This window comes from Hipposideros armiger, unplaced genomic scaffold (assembly GCF_001890085.2).
Source record: "Hipposideros armiger isolate ML-2016 unplaced genomic scaffold, ASM189008v1 scaffold_1691, whole genome shotgun sequence".
NCBI lineage: Eukaryota > Metazoa > Chordata > Mammalia > Chiroptera > Hipposideridae > Hipposideros > Hipposideros armiger.
This window is the reverse complement of record NW_017733041.1, coordinates 95089-107950: the sequence shown is the minus strand read 5'-3', so window position 1 is coordinate 107950 and position 12862 is coordinate 95089. Positions and strand designations below refer to the sequence as shown.

The following is a 12862-nucleotide window of genomic DNA, read 5'->3' as shown; positions in this document are numbered from 1 at the left end:
GGCAGATCCATGTTTGATGAGACCTGAAGCTTATTCAATATGAAGGGCTTACTTTAAGAAAAAGAAGATAAAAATATCTTATGTTTGCAAATTAAAAAAAAAAAAAGGAATAGTGACACACTACTGGGATCCTCCCAGACTGGGCAAGGTACGGGCCTGAATTATGTCAAGATCATAGTAAATCTACCTGACCATGAACGCCATGTTGACCAGTTGACAATAGGAGTTGTCAGAAACCTCAAGAATTGGATTTGTTTGGAAATGGTGGACCCAAGTAAAGAAAAGGAGTCAGTGAAGGAAAAAGTAGAGAAATAAGAGAAGAGCCATTTTGTGGGTGAGCTAGCTAGCTGAAGAATCCAATGGATCAAGCCCCAAACTATCTAATTAGCTCCATATTTTAGTCCTTTCCAAAATGAATGCATTATCCCTTTTCTTCAAGTTGCTCAGGGTCTATGGCTTGGCTCTGTCTGGGAATTGCATGGGAAGCCTAGACTCTCTGTTGTGTTGGCTTAAATCAGTTCTCTGTTCATCGGATCTGTATTTGCTGTTGTAACTAAGATTCATGCGTACTGGAATTGTGCAAAGAAAGGACTGAAGTTCCCTCCTGTGATGTGAAGACTCTGACCTCTGAGAAAGGTGCCGTCATCAATCAGTGCTGATATCCCTGAGAGAGCATGCTGGGGAGGCCATGGGGTATAGAGAACCTGCAAACTAGCACGCACTGTTGCTCCTAGTGTTTATCAGTGATTATCAGTGCCTTGGTGAGGAGCCATTGGTGTGCGATGGTGACAGAAGTAAGAAAAACATAGGAAAAACATGTTCCTTCCCTCCTTCCACCTTTCGGTCCTTCTAATCCTCCCTATTGGAAGAGCCTAACACTAACTCAGGTGGCAAAAGAGAAATGTAGTTTGTGGGGTTCCAGCTCTAAGTATAGAAGGGCCAGTTTATCGCTCAGAGACAATGGCTTAATATTGAGCACACCGTCGGTAGCAGATATACTATTTCATTGTTCTTCCACATAGCTTCTTTAGTACCTACCCTACAATAAGAAATCTAGAGATTAGTGAAAAAAATGGGCCAAGCCTCTGCCTTCATGGAGTTTGTACGAGTATTCTAGTGGGGAAAGACAAAATTAGCAATTTTGAAAAATAAAGAGAACATTTCAGATGGTGATAGGTGCTGTGAAAACAATAAAAGAGAGATTCCTTATGTTGTCTATATTGTTTCATAACCATTATTACCTGGTTCCCCATCATCTTGCTCTCAATGGGCAATTGGTTCAGAGTGGCCACAGATAAACACTTAATTCGCTGTTTTGCCATTTCACCTGGTACTTTCAGTTCCTAGATCCCATTAAAAGGATATGAATGGGAGTTTTGCTGCTTTTAATTCTACCGCAGCAGTTTAATCAATTTCAAATACCCAATATCTCCCTGATGGTCTATGCCTTAGTCTGTTCAGGCTGATGTAACAAAATACAAACTTGGTGGTTTATAAACAACAGATATTTCCTTCTCATAGTTGGAAGCTAGGAGTCCAAGGTCAGGGGGTCAGGTTCTGGTGAAGGCCCCCTTCCAGACTGCAGACCGCTGACTTGTCAATATTTTGAAATAAATCCCTCGTATGGTGGAAGGGGTCGGGAGCTCCACTGGGCCTCTCTTATAAAGTATTAATCCCATATGGGCTTCCCTCTCATAAGCTACTCACCCCCCAAAGGCCACTTCCTAATTGATATAATTACCTTAGGGGTTAGGGTTTCAACATATGAATTTTGGGGAATGCAAACATATAAGCTGCAGTAGTTTATATTTTCACCCTACTTCTGGCACCAGTATCTGTATCAAGATATTTGGTTACAAGCCATAGAAATTAACTTTAGCAAAAAGAAAATCTACAAGATTGAAGAGAAAACCGAAGAAATCAGCTTGGAGAGTACAGCAGCCAAGTATGTCCAGGATATTTTGAGGCAGGAAGAGTTGAATAGTCTCACTCATCTGCCGTTGCTGGAATATATAAGCAAGATCATACGTAATTTTTTCTGTCCTTATAGCACTCTGCTCAGGATTCAACATCCAAGAAGAGAAAGCGCTCAGACCATGGGTTTCTCCCTTGGTTCTCCTGGAATGGTGAGAAGAGGAATTTGTTTCTTTAAAGCCTCCTCTTTATTTCAGATTTCGCGGGGGAGGACTGAGAACTTAATGCAGTGTGCCACCAAGACACCTCATACTTCATCATCTAAGGCTGTTAGGTGTGAGAAATGGATGCCAATAAGTAAAACACACACACACACACACACACACACACACACACACACACAGACTGAAGTCAACTTTACTATTTAATTGCTGTCTCCTATTAGTTCAAATAAACTAGAACAGACTTGATGTTATTTATGTGGTTTTAAATTGATATACACACACTTAAAAGAGTTATCACTGTCTTCCTAACTAAGTAAAATATTTAAGGGCGGAATCCCTATGTGGTTTTATTATCTCAGATTTTTCTTACCCACCTATATTTGTTAACATTTGATAGAAGATACAGATGTTCAGTGATGTGTACGATAATAACAAATTTTGCAGATCTTCACATAGAGAATCGTTTTCACGATAGGCCTGATTTTGAGAGAAGGGAAAGCCACTCCTTATGTAACTGAAATTTCCACATCACTTATCAGCTAATGAGTAGATCTGAGGTTATCTTTAGAAATAATTCAAATTTTCTTTCTTCTTATCCACTTTCCTTCTGAGTACATTTTTCTGGGAGTCCCCAGTGGTTGTTGCCTTTGTGCCCACAAATAAGTCCATTCTTTACCTTGTGACTGTTTTAGTGGTTCAGGTTCATGGTGCTTGGCTTCGTTCCTTAATATGAGTTTCCTAAGGAACTTCTCAGTCTTCACACAAGTGGGCTTTGGATGGATTATTCATCTGTTTTCCAGTCACTGTTTAGTAACACTCCCAATTTGTTAGCCCATCCAAAGTCAGCCCACCCCAACAAGAAAAAAAATTTGTTGTTTTCAACTCCAGGACCAGTACTCTATTTTCCTAAAGCTACTTCTGATAATCTGTGAATCTGTGAGTTTCTGAATGTTTAGATTGCCTTGGGACCACTAATTTACCTTATTTCCAAGGTTTGCTATTCCTGAGCAGTTTGGTCAAGTAATGAGCCTGAATAATTAAATTTTGTACCATAGTTATCTCCAAGGCTGCTGATGAATAAGGGCCTTTCAATCATTTATTATGCACTAAAGACCCAAATATAATCGACTATTAATCTCATCAACTTCATTGATCTATGAATTATATTAATACAATCTGTTAATTTAATTAACATACATGCCATAATAAATTGTCACTTCTATTTCCACTGAAAAGTTTCATTTTTCAAGATATTGTTCCTAATAGGACTATCTTTCCCCAAATTCTAAATTAGTGTCCTTGTAATAATATACCAATATCTCTTCTTTTTTCTAGGAAAAAAAATTGTAAAATCTAAACTTTAGGGTAATTTTTCTCTTGCATTAAGTCACTTAAATCATTTTCAATTTTGATATTGACTCAATAACTTATATGATTGGGCATGAAATGGCCCTGGTTCAATAATACAATCTTTCTATACAAAATACAGATGAAGTTAGAAGAGGAATACTCTGCATTTTTTTTCACCTGATAAGAACATTTCCTTAAGTTGCTTGTATTAAAAATAAGAATTAAAATAATTATATAATTACTAATATATCATTTGTTATCTTTTGTTGTAAATGTCTTGCCTTGAAGGATGGTATACGTCTATTATTTCATTTATTCCAAAACAATTTATTGGATAAGACCAAGTGCCTGTCATTGTTCTAGGTGCTGGAGACGCAGCAGTGAATAAAGCCTTATGGACCTACATTCTACTGGGGGAGACAGACAGTCAACAAATAAAGAAGGAACATATTGAGCATGTCACTTGGTGTCAAGAGCAGAGGAGAAAAATAAAGCAGGGAAAAGAGCTAGGGAGAAATAAGGGTTGTTTTTTATGTAAAATGATCAGGAAAGGGTCTACTGAAAAGATCACCTAAAGCAAACACCTGTTTCAAGTGTGAGAGAAACATGGCAGGTAGAAGGAACAACATTTGCCAGTCCTGAAGTAGACGTGTGCCTGGGGGTCTTAAAGATGAGTGAGAAGGTCTGTGTGTCTGGAGCAGAGTTTGGGACCAGGAAGGGGTAGAGTGGTGTGTGGGGGGGAGGTAGGTAATAGGGGGTAGGAGGCCACAGTCAAGATGGTGTTTTTTTCTGAGAAAGTCATCCCCTGAGCGGATTGGGGTTAGAGGAGTGACCTGGCCTGGCTCCTGGTGTCAAACTCACTCTGGCTGTAGAGTTTTAGTTTAAATTACAAGGAGGCGAAGTAGTGCTAAGAAGTCAGATTCAGAATGCAGGAAAAGTAGGAATTGCTGACAGATTAGATGTAAGGTGGCAGTAAAACAGACATGAAAGATAAAACCATGGTTTTCTTTTATCTGAATAGGTAGAATGTATATTTGATTTTTTAGTTGGCATTTCACAAAGATTGTTAAAAAAAGGAAATGGGTTAAGAAAATGTATAAAAACAAGTGTGCTGAATAATATTCTTAGAGAACACATGTTGAAATATGCATATGTATTCAGTTAATATTTTCACATATATGCATAATGAAAACTAATTCTGGTGAATATTGATAGAAAAAAGGTAAATAATGAATCTGTGGGTACTTTGGTGCGGGAAACATTTTCTAACTCTGATAAAGGGTTTTATTAGACATATATTAGGAAGATATACTGGTCAAGATCCTGGCTAGAAAACGGTGGCACACTCAGCAGATTGAAGATATTTTAATGAAAGAAGATATGACAAATGTGGTGAGTTAAAAAGACCCACCAGAATGGTGAAGCAACCACATAGGAACTAGGCACAGCAGGAAGGCATTACCACTAAAATGGCAAGAGGGAGAAAATTATTACTAAATAGGCACAAGCTGTCGCCATTGAGAAGGCTATAGGAGCTGTGGCTATAGCGGGCACTTCATCTTATTCAATGAATTGCTTTGGAATAAATGAACCATTGTGGGGAAGGGAGGAAGTGGGACAAAGGGACTAAAACCTTATTCTTTTTCTCCCCCGGCCCTTTTATTGGTCTTGAGAGGCCAGAGTATATAGGATGCCTGTTGATCATGCAGTCTCTGGGGCACAGAAAGGGAAAAGGGGGCAGAGATTGAGTCTGAAAGGACAAATCTGGAAGCAGAGACTTTAAGGAAATTCTGACCACCAAAACGCACCTGGGGGCTGCTCTCTGGAATTCCTGTAGGAGAAACTAGGGGTTGCATGTCTACATTGTTATGAAAAACGCAGCTCCAACTGCCTGCTTTTTCAGTCTGTGCTGAAGAGCTGATTCTGGGAGAATAATTTCTGTGACCTGGTTTGAGTTCAGTACTTGAGACAGGAGGAAGGAGTAGCGGGTCCTATGATTGGAGCCCAGTCCTAACCATGTGGAGTTAGGAAAGGGTTCAAACTCAAAGAAAAGGATGATACACAAAGAAAATCAATGTAAGCCTGTTGCCTGCAATTTAAAAATATTTACATACAATAATTTTTTAACAAAAAGTACATGTAAGTTTCTCCAAATGGACACCACATATTTTAGAATACACAAGTGTTGTCTAATTCATTTCTCAGTTCCAGTGAGGTCAAAGCTTTGTCCTTTTGTGGGATTCTTTGTCTTATTTTTTTCTAGTTAAAGCTGTATCCCAATTCCGTGTCATGTATTTTTAAAATTAAATCCTTTTGTTTACAAAAATCTTAAGAAGAGGGGATGTGAATGGATCAAAGTAAAGTGATTATCACTGTTGAGGTGGGGTGTGGGAGTAACAAAGCAAATAAAACCTTAAAATATAGGGTTTTGTTAATTGTTAGGGACAATAAGAATCACAAAAATCAACTCCCTTTAACTCAATTTATGCATTCTAATTGAATCAGAGGCAAAAGCAGTAACAGTCTCATTACAATGGTACGCGACTTCATTTCCAGACTTTCTCTGAAATTTCTTGCTTAATAGGTGGAAAAAGTCAGCTCTGAGACTCAAAATTAATCAATGGCCTCTTTGTTGGTGACAGTACCCACCTCCTCTCTCTCACACAATAAGTAGGAGGTTTGGCGTTGGAAGTTCAAGGTCAAGGGGAACATGGCTTTAAGAAGGAAAATAACATTCATCAGTTCAGTATTGGCAAATTATTAACCCCATTTCGTCTTGTTCATTCATTCGTTCATTCACTCATCTGGTGATGAGACATTTAATAATTTTCAATGCCAAGAAACCTGTGAGTTTGAAAACAAATTATATATATATATATATATATATATATATATATATATATATATATATATATATATATATATATAAGAAGCGCCTTGTTTCAGTTAGGAGCACAGGCAGCATTGGAACCAGATAGACTATGGTCAAAAGGTTGCTCCACCACATAAAAGCTACGTCACTTTTTTATGTTAATAAGCTCTTCATCCTAGAGTGTAAAATGGAGACCATATTTGCGTTACAAACTTAAAGTGATGTGTCTGTGGAGTACATAGCACAATCAGCACAGAGTAGGTTGGTATTATCACTAGAGGTTATAGAACTAATATTGCTAACATAAAAAGGTAATAGATGCAAATTAATAACTGTAATACACTGCAATTATCCATGTAGAAGTAAATAGCATTGTGATATACAAAATGAATTCATAGCCAGAACTTATCCAAATACACAAAACAATACTTCCACTACTTTATTGAATGTAGTGAAAGCAAACATCCTTGTCTTATTCTTCATCTTAGAAGAAAAGCTTTCATTCACCACTGGTATGATGTTTGCTGTTGGTTTTTTATATATGGCTTTTATTATGCTGAGGTAATTTCCTTCCACCCTAGTTTGTTCAGTGTTTTTATCATGAAAGGGTGTTGGATTTGGTCAAATGATTTTTCTTCATCAATTGAAATTACCAAGTGGCTTTTTCCCTTCCTTTTGTTACTCTGGTGTATTAAATGATTTTTGTATGTTGAACCATCCTTGCGTTCAGGAATAACCCCACTTGGTCATGATGTATAATTCTTTTAAAGTGCTGTGAATTTAGTTTGTTATTACTTTGCTGAGGGCTTTTGTATTAATGTTCATAAGGGATATTGGTCTAGTTTTCATGAAGCGTATTTGTCTGGCTTTGGTATCAGGGTAATGCTAGTCTCAAAGAATAAGCTAGGAAGTATTCTGTCCTCTTTAATATTTTGGAAAAATTTAAGAAAGTAGCGGTATTTGTTTTTTTAAATGTTTGGTAGAATTCAGAAGTGAAGCCGTTAGGTGTAAGACTTCTCTTTTGTAGGAGGTTTTTGATTACTGATTCAATCTTCTTGCTAGTTATAGGTCTACTCAATTTTCTGTTACTTCATGATTTAGTCTTGATAGGTTTTGTTTGTCTAGGTTTTTGTTACTTTCACTTAGGTTGTCCAATTTGTTGGCATACAGTTGTTCATAGTATTGGGTTGCTGGGAAAGTCATGACGTATTTTTTCTATGTCTTTCATTGCAAAAATGCATCAGACTTTTCCAACAACCCAATATTATCTTATATTTCTTTTTATGTATTTAGAATTGGTGGTAATATTCCCATTTTAATTTCTTATTTTAACAATTTAAATCTCTTTTTTCTTAGTCCATCTAGCTAAAGGTGTGTCAATTTTGTTGATCTTTTCAAAGAACTATAATAGCTTTATTTTATTAAATTTACTCTATTTATTTCTGTTATCCACTTTATTTGTCTCTGCTGTAATAATTATTTTCTTTTTTCTGATAAATTTAGTTTTGGCCTGTTCTTCTTTTTCTAGTACCTTACCATGTAAAGTTAGGTTGTTGATTTGAGATCTTTCTTGTTTTTTATTTATTTATTTATTTTACAGAGGTAAAGTAGTAAAAGAGCAGTTTATTAGGAGAAAAAGTACACTTTAATCTTTCTTGTTTTTTAATGTAAGCATTTATGGCTATAAATTTCTCCCTTAGCAGTGCTTTTACTGTGTCCCATAAGTTTTTTTTGTTTGTTTGTTTTTGTTTTTGTTCATTTTGAGTATTTTTTAACTTTCCTTGTGATTTCATCTTTGATCCATTGGTTGTTTAAGAATGTGTTGCTTCATTTTCACAAATTTGTAAATTTTCCAGTTTTATTTGTTTCTGATTTCTAACTTCTTGTTATGGTAGGAGAAGATACTCTGTATGATATCTGTCTTTTAAAATCTGTTGAGACTTAATTTCTGGCCTAACATATGATTTATCCCAGAAAATGTCCCATGTGCATTTGAGAAGAATGCGTATGCTGATGTTGTATAGAATGTTCTGTTAGATCTAGTTGGTTTATTGTGTTAAGTTCTTTATTTTCTTACTTATCTTTGGCCTGGTTGTTCTATCCATTATTGAGAGTAGGGTATTGAAGTCTTCAACTATTATTGTAAAACTGTCTATTTCTTCCTTTAATTCTGTCAATTTTTTGCTTCATATATATTGATTGTCATTAGATGTGCAAATTTTTATAGTCATTATCTTTTCTGTATTGGACCTTTTTGTTAATGTATATTATCCTTCTTTGTTTCGTAACTTTTTTATTTAAAATCTATTTTTTCTGACATTAGTATAGCTACTCTTGCTCTCTTTCAGTTACGGTTGTATGGAATATCTTTTTCCATCCTCTCACTCTTAATCTAATTTTCCATGTTTCCCTTGTTTTAATTTCCTAAATACTATTATTAATTATGCAGTTGATTCTGCTGCAGTTCATTCTTTTGGGTTTTCATGAAACTGAAAATACTACACACTGCAGACATGCAGGGTAGGAGTATCTTGTTCTGACTTTAATAGCTCTAGAGTTTCACATTAAGCATGATATTGCTGGTTGCTTTCCAGATAGATAATTGAGTTTGCCTGTGCATAAGACACAGAGGGGCTGTGAGCTTGCCTTGGGTGAACTTTTCTTTTCACTGTTCCTTACTGTAGCCTTCAACGCAGACAGATCTGACTTTATTTCCTTACATATGAAATACATGTTTAACATATTCCTCTATCCTTCTAAGAGGAATAAAATGTTTTATGCTTTAAACCTTTAAGTTTCACTGAGAATTTTTCAATAAGCTGTCAAATTTCAAGTCGCCCATCTATCTTTTTTTGTCTCATTTCACATGTGCTTGCGTCTGCTGCATGATTTTATTTTAGTTTCATATTAATCTGCTGCTGCTGTCTGCAATTTGATCTTAAGCAGAGTATTAAAGGGAACAGGGTACTATTTAAAAGGTGCCTAATCCTTGTATGTGCAGAACAGCACCTCTCACAACTACTGTTGGAACATTCTCATGAAATAAATTCAAATTGATAGTCTCTGATGAGTCTTCATAAATCAGATTCCCCTGAAATACAAAGCACTTTGTTTGACATCACAGACATCTAATGACATAGAATCAAACATTATGATAGGCCTATTTCTAAGATTACTGGAAAAAACCCTTTAATTTAACCAGGTAGATTTCAGTCTGAGATAGTTTATTAATGAACAGACAGGGAAACATGCTAAGAAGTTATCCTCAAAACTCAGGCCTGTTCTGAGACACGGTACACTTGTATCTGGAATGGGTTAGAGGAAGGATAGGATAATAGAGAAAAGGAAATAACAATAGGAAAGTAAAATTTAGGCCTGGGTCCTGAGAGTGGGAAGACAAAGAGCAGAGCCTAAATTGCTCTTATCTGTAACGCTTACTTCCTTAATCCTGCTGAGCAAATAATCAGTTCCTAATTTCTTTGTTGGTCAAAAAAATTTTCTAATTCATGCAATGAGTTCAGAAATAGAATAGAAAAATTATACTATGAAATAAATTAATCTGTTCTAACCACCAAAGCCTAGTTACATGATTAAGTCACATTTTAAAATATATTTCCCGATTCTGTCTGTTTCATTGTTTCCATTCTTTTGTAGCTTTCACTATGTCCTAATTTTCTTGCATGGTCTCTCTTTTTTCCTGAGGAAGTTTTTCATTTAAGTTCATATTCTAAATGACTTTAAATCAGTAATGTAAAAGTAAAGTGAAGAAACTTGATTTTTTTTTTCCTGTTGGCAACTTTAATAAATGAATATAATATACACATTTTCAAAAATTTAAAAAATAATGTATTTGAGAATTTGAATGAGTAAAAAATGACCTAAAAGTTGTACCTGGAGCAACCAAGGACTTGTGACCCTATTTAGCTATTTCTTTGTTCTATTTTGAAAACTTCTTTTTCAGTAGTTCTATAACACAGGGGGTGCCAAAAAATTGTATACACATTTTAAGAGTTGTTATCTATGCTTAAGCAGTAGTTCGTCATAGTCAGAAGTGTCTCGACGCTGATGGTAACCACTTTGAGCACCTCTTGTAATTGCAGAAGTTAAACGTGACTTGTATTCATCTTTTGTTATTGGTATATATTGAGTACTACAATTTTATTAGTTTTTTCCTTTCTTAAAATGTGGAAACATTTTTTTGGCACCCTCTGTATGTTTAGGATAGACACTGAAACTGAGAAAAATTCTGACTAAAATAACTGCCTGGTCATGATTAAGATTAAGTTAAAATGGAAGGATTGGCTACAAGAAAAGAGAAACTGACTAAAACTCAGCATAACATTTTAGGTGGTATATTTTTAAATTATTATCAAATTTAAAATTTATGTTAAAATATACATTGTCACACTCATGACTGAAAATAGAGGTATTGGAGAAGCAGGCAGCATGGGAGAAAAGTAGGGAACATCTTCAGTCTGATAAAGAAAAGCTGCCTGAGTAATCGGGCCTTTCTTTAAGGAGAACTGCTCTAGGCAGTGTTGGTTTTATCCAACCCTTTGTCTTCCTTTTGCCCTTGGCCCCTGCTATCTTCATCTGATCTCTTGGATTTCCAAAGTCCCTACTTAGATAGATCAGAGCACTGCATCCACCGTTCATATTTCCCTATTTCTTACCACTGAAATTTGGCCACCTATACTAATTTCTTAGGGTTCTTGTTTTTGATTAGTTGGAAACAGATGGTGTCTGAGTCAGGATGGAGCTCACTGAAAGCGATTTAGCATAGGCTATGGTAAGTAGAACGGTAAGGAAACTCTTAACAGAATGAGAACACAGTGAGGCCTAATGGCTTCTTAGTTCTGCATCTCTATACTGTTTTCCCTCTCCTCTGCTTCCTTCCACAGCCTCTGCTAACCCCTCACGAGGGCATCCAGTCGTCTTCCTTTGTCTTTATCCTTGGCTCTCCCTTTATTAATTGGCTTCATCACTGTTCAGTTTATCAGGAAAGCACCTTGATTGGTCTCACTCATTTTTTCATAGTAGGCCATTGGTTTGCTAGCTTGTCACAGGCTCCCTCCGTGAGGTGCCCCACTCCTCTTTCCCCAAAATGTGGCCATAGCTGCTGGGAACCCATGAGAGCAGGAATTCTTGGTAGGGCCTGATTTCCTTTGAAGAAACGGTGGGCAAGAAGGCAATGCTTATATGTGGAGCAGACATTTTGGGACATTTGGGAGCCTTGAAGCTCTTCAGATTCCAGGGCTGCCCTATTGAGTGACTGGTGAGCTTAGCAGCACGTCTTGTTTCCTTTAGCTAATCCAGTGGGTTTGGGAGACACTGAGGGAATAACAGGAATCTCTGAATGCTTTCCTCAGCATGGGTAGCACGCTGTAAATTTGAGGATACTTTCCTCCATCTGAAATGGTGATTACATTTTGCCTAACTTCCAAGACATCTTGGCTTGCTAACGAGGTGTACGTGAACACTGACCAACACGCATGCCTCTCAGTGTATTTTCTTGATTACATAACTTATCTAAAAGATAGGTCAGTTCTGGAGAGGCTTCCCTAACACATTTGTCTCTGGTATTGGCTGCATTAAGACCTGGTCGCCTGCGTGTTGATGTGAGTGGCCTTGGGAAGAAAGAAATCCCATCCCCTGCTTAAGGAGCTCTGAGAGAATAAACAAGGATAAGAGTAAAGAGGTCAGTTATCTCTGAGTGCAGAGCTTCATCTGAAAAGCTCCAAGCAGCTGATCACCCTGGGTTACCCAGGCCTAGTAGCTTTTGCTGTCGGCCTCTCTCCTTTCAACACACACACACACACACACACGCACACTGAACTTCCGTTCTACTCATGAAATGTATTATCCATAGTCAAATCAAACTTTCTTGTGTACTACTCGCTTTACACGTGAATTTTCTGCAGGCAGAGCCAGCCACCCTGTCTCTCTTTCCCCGTCTGTAACATCATTCAAACAGGCGGTCAATGTGACAATGTCTCAGTAAGTTTTAGGATGTTTGTTTCTTTTGGACGAACATACCTCCACCAGCTCAGTGTGTCTCGCTCTACCTCTCTGCCTCTTTCCTCTCTCGTGCAAATATACACCGAGTCTGTCACATCATGTACAGATAAACGTCTCGCAGGGCTCCCTAGTTCAATGTCACGCTGGGCAGAAGTGGAGCAAGAGTGGAGGGCAAGCGTGCGGTGTGCGGGCTGGCGGAGACCCTTTCCGGCCAGCAGAGGGCAGCCGAGGGGCGGCGCTGGCGCGCGAGGGCTGAGCGGAGCCTCGCCTCGCTCCAGCAGCCTCAGCCCCAGCCGCGGCGGAGCCAGGAGCGCAGCCACTGAGGGCAGCGGCGGCGGCGGGAGCGAGGCGCGCAGCGATCAGCGGCGCGGGCGGGAAGCAGCATCCGCCCCCCATTCGCTGAGCTCCGTGTCCCCGGCGCCGGGCGGCCGGCGAGTCTGGAGCCCGCGCCGTCGCCGGCCGCGTCCTCCGGGCATGGAAGGAG

General features: G+C 38.0%; 1 protein-coding gene across 1 annotated transcript in view; it reads left to right on the top strand.

Annotated features, from left to right (window-relative positions):
• Positions 1-12721: 12721 nt before the first annotated feature.
• The window catches only part of LOC109378010 (potassium/sodium hyperpolarization-activated cyclic nucleotide-gated channel 1-like), a gene marked incomplete at its 3' end in the record, with an annotated part of 59838 nt that continues 59697 nt past the window's right edge, over positions 12722-12862 (top strand). The window contains exon 1 of the mRNA XM_019634470.1: positions 12722-12767. The remainder of the gene's footprint in view (positions 12768-12862) is intronic.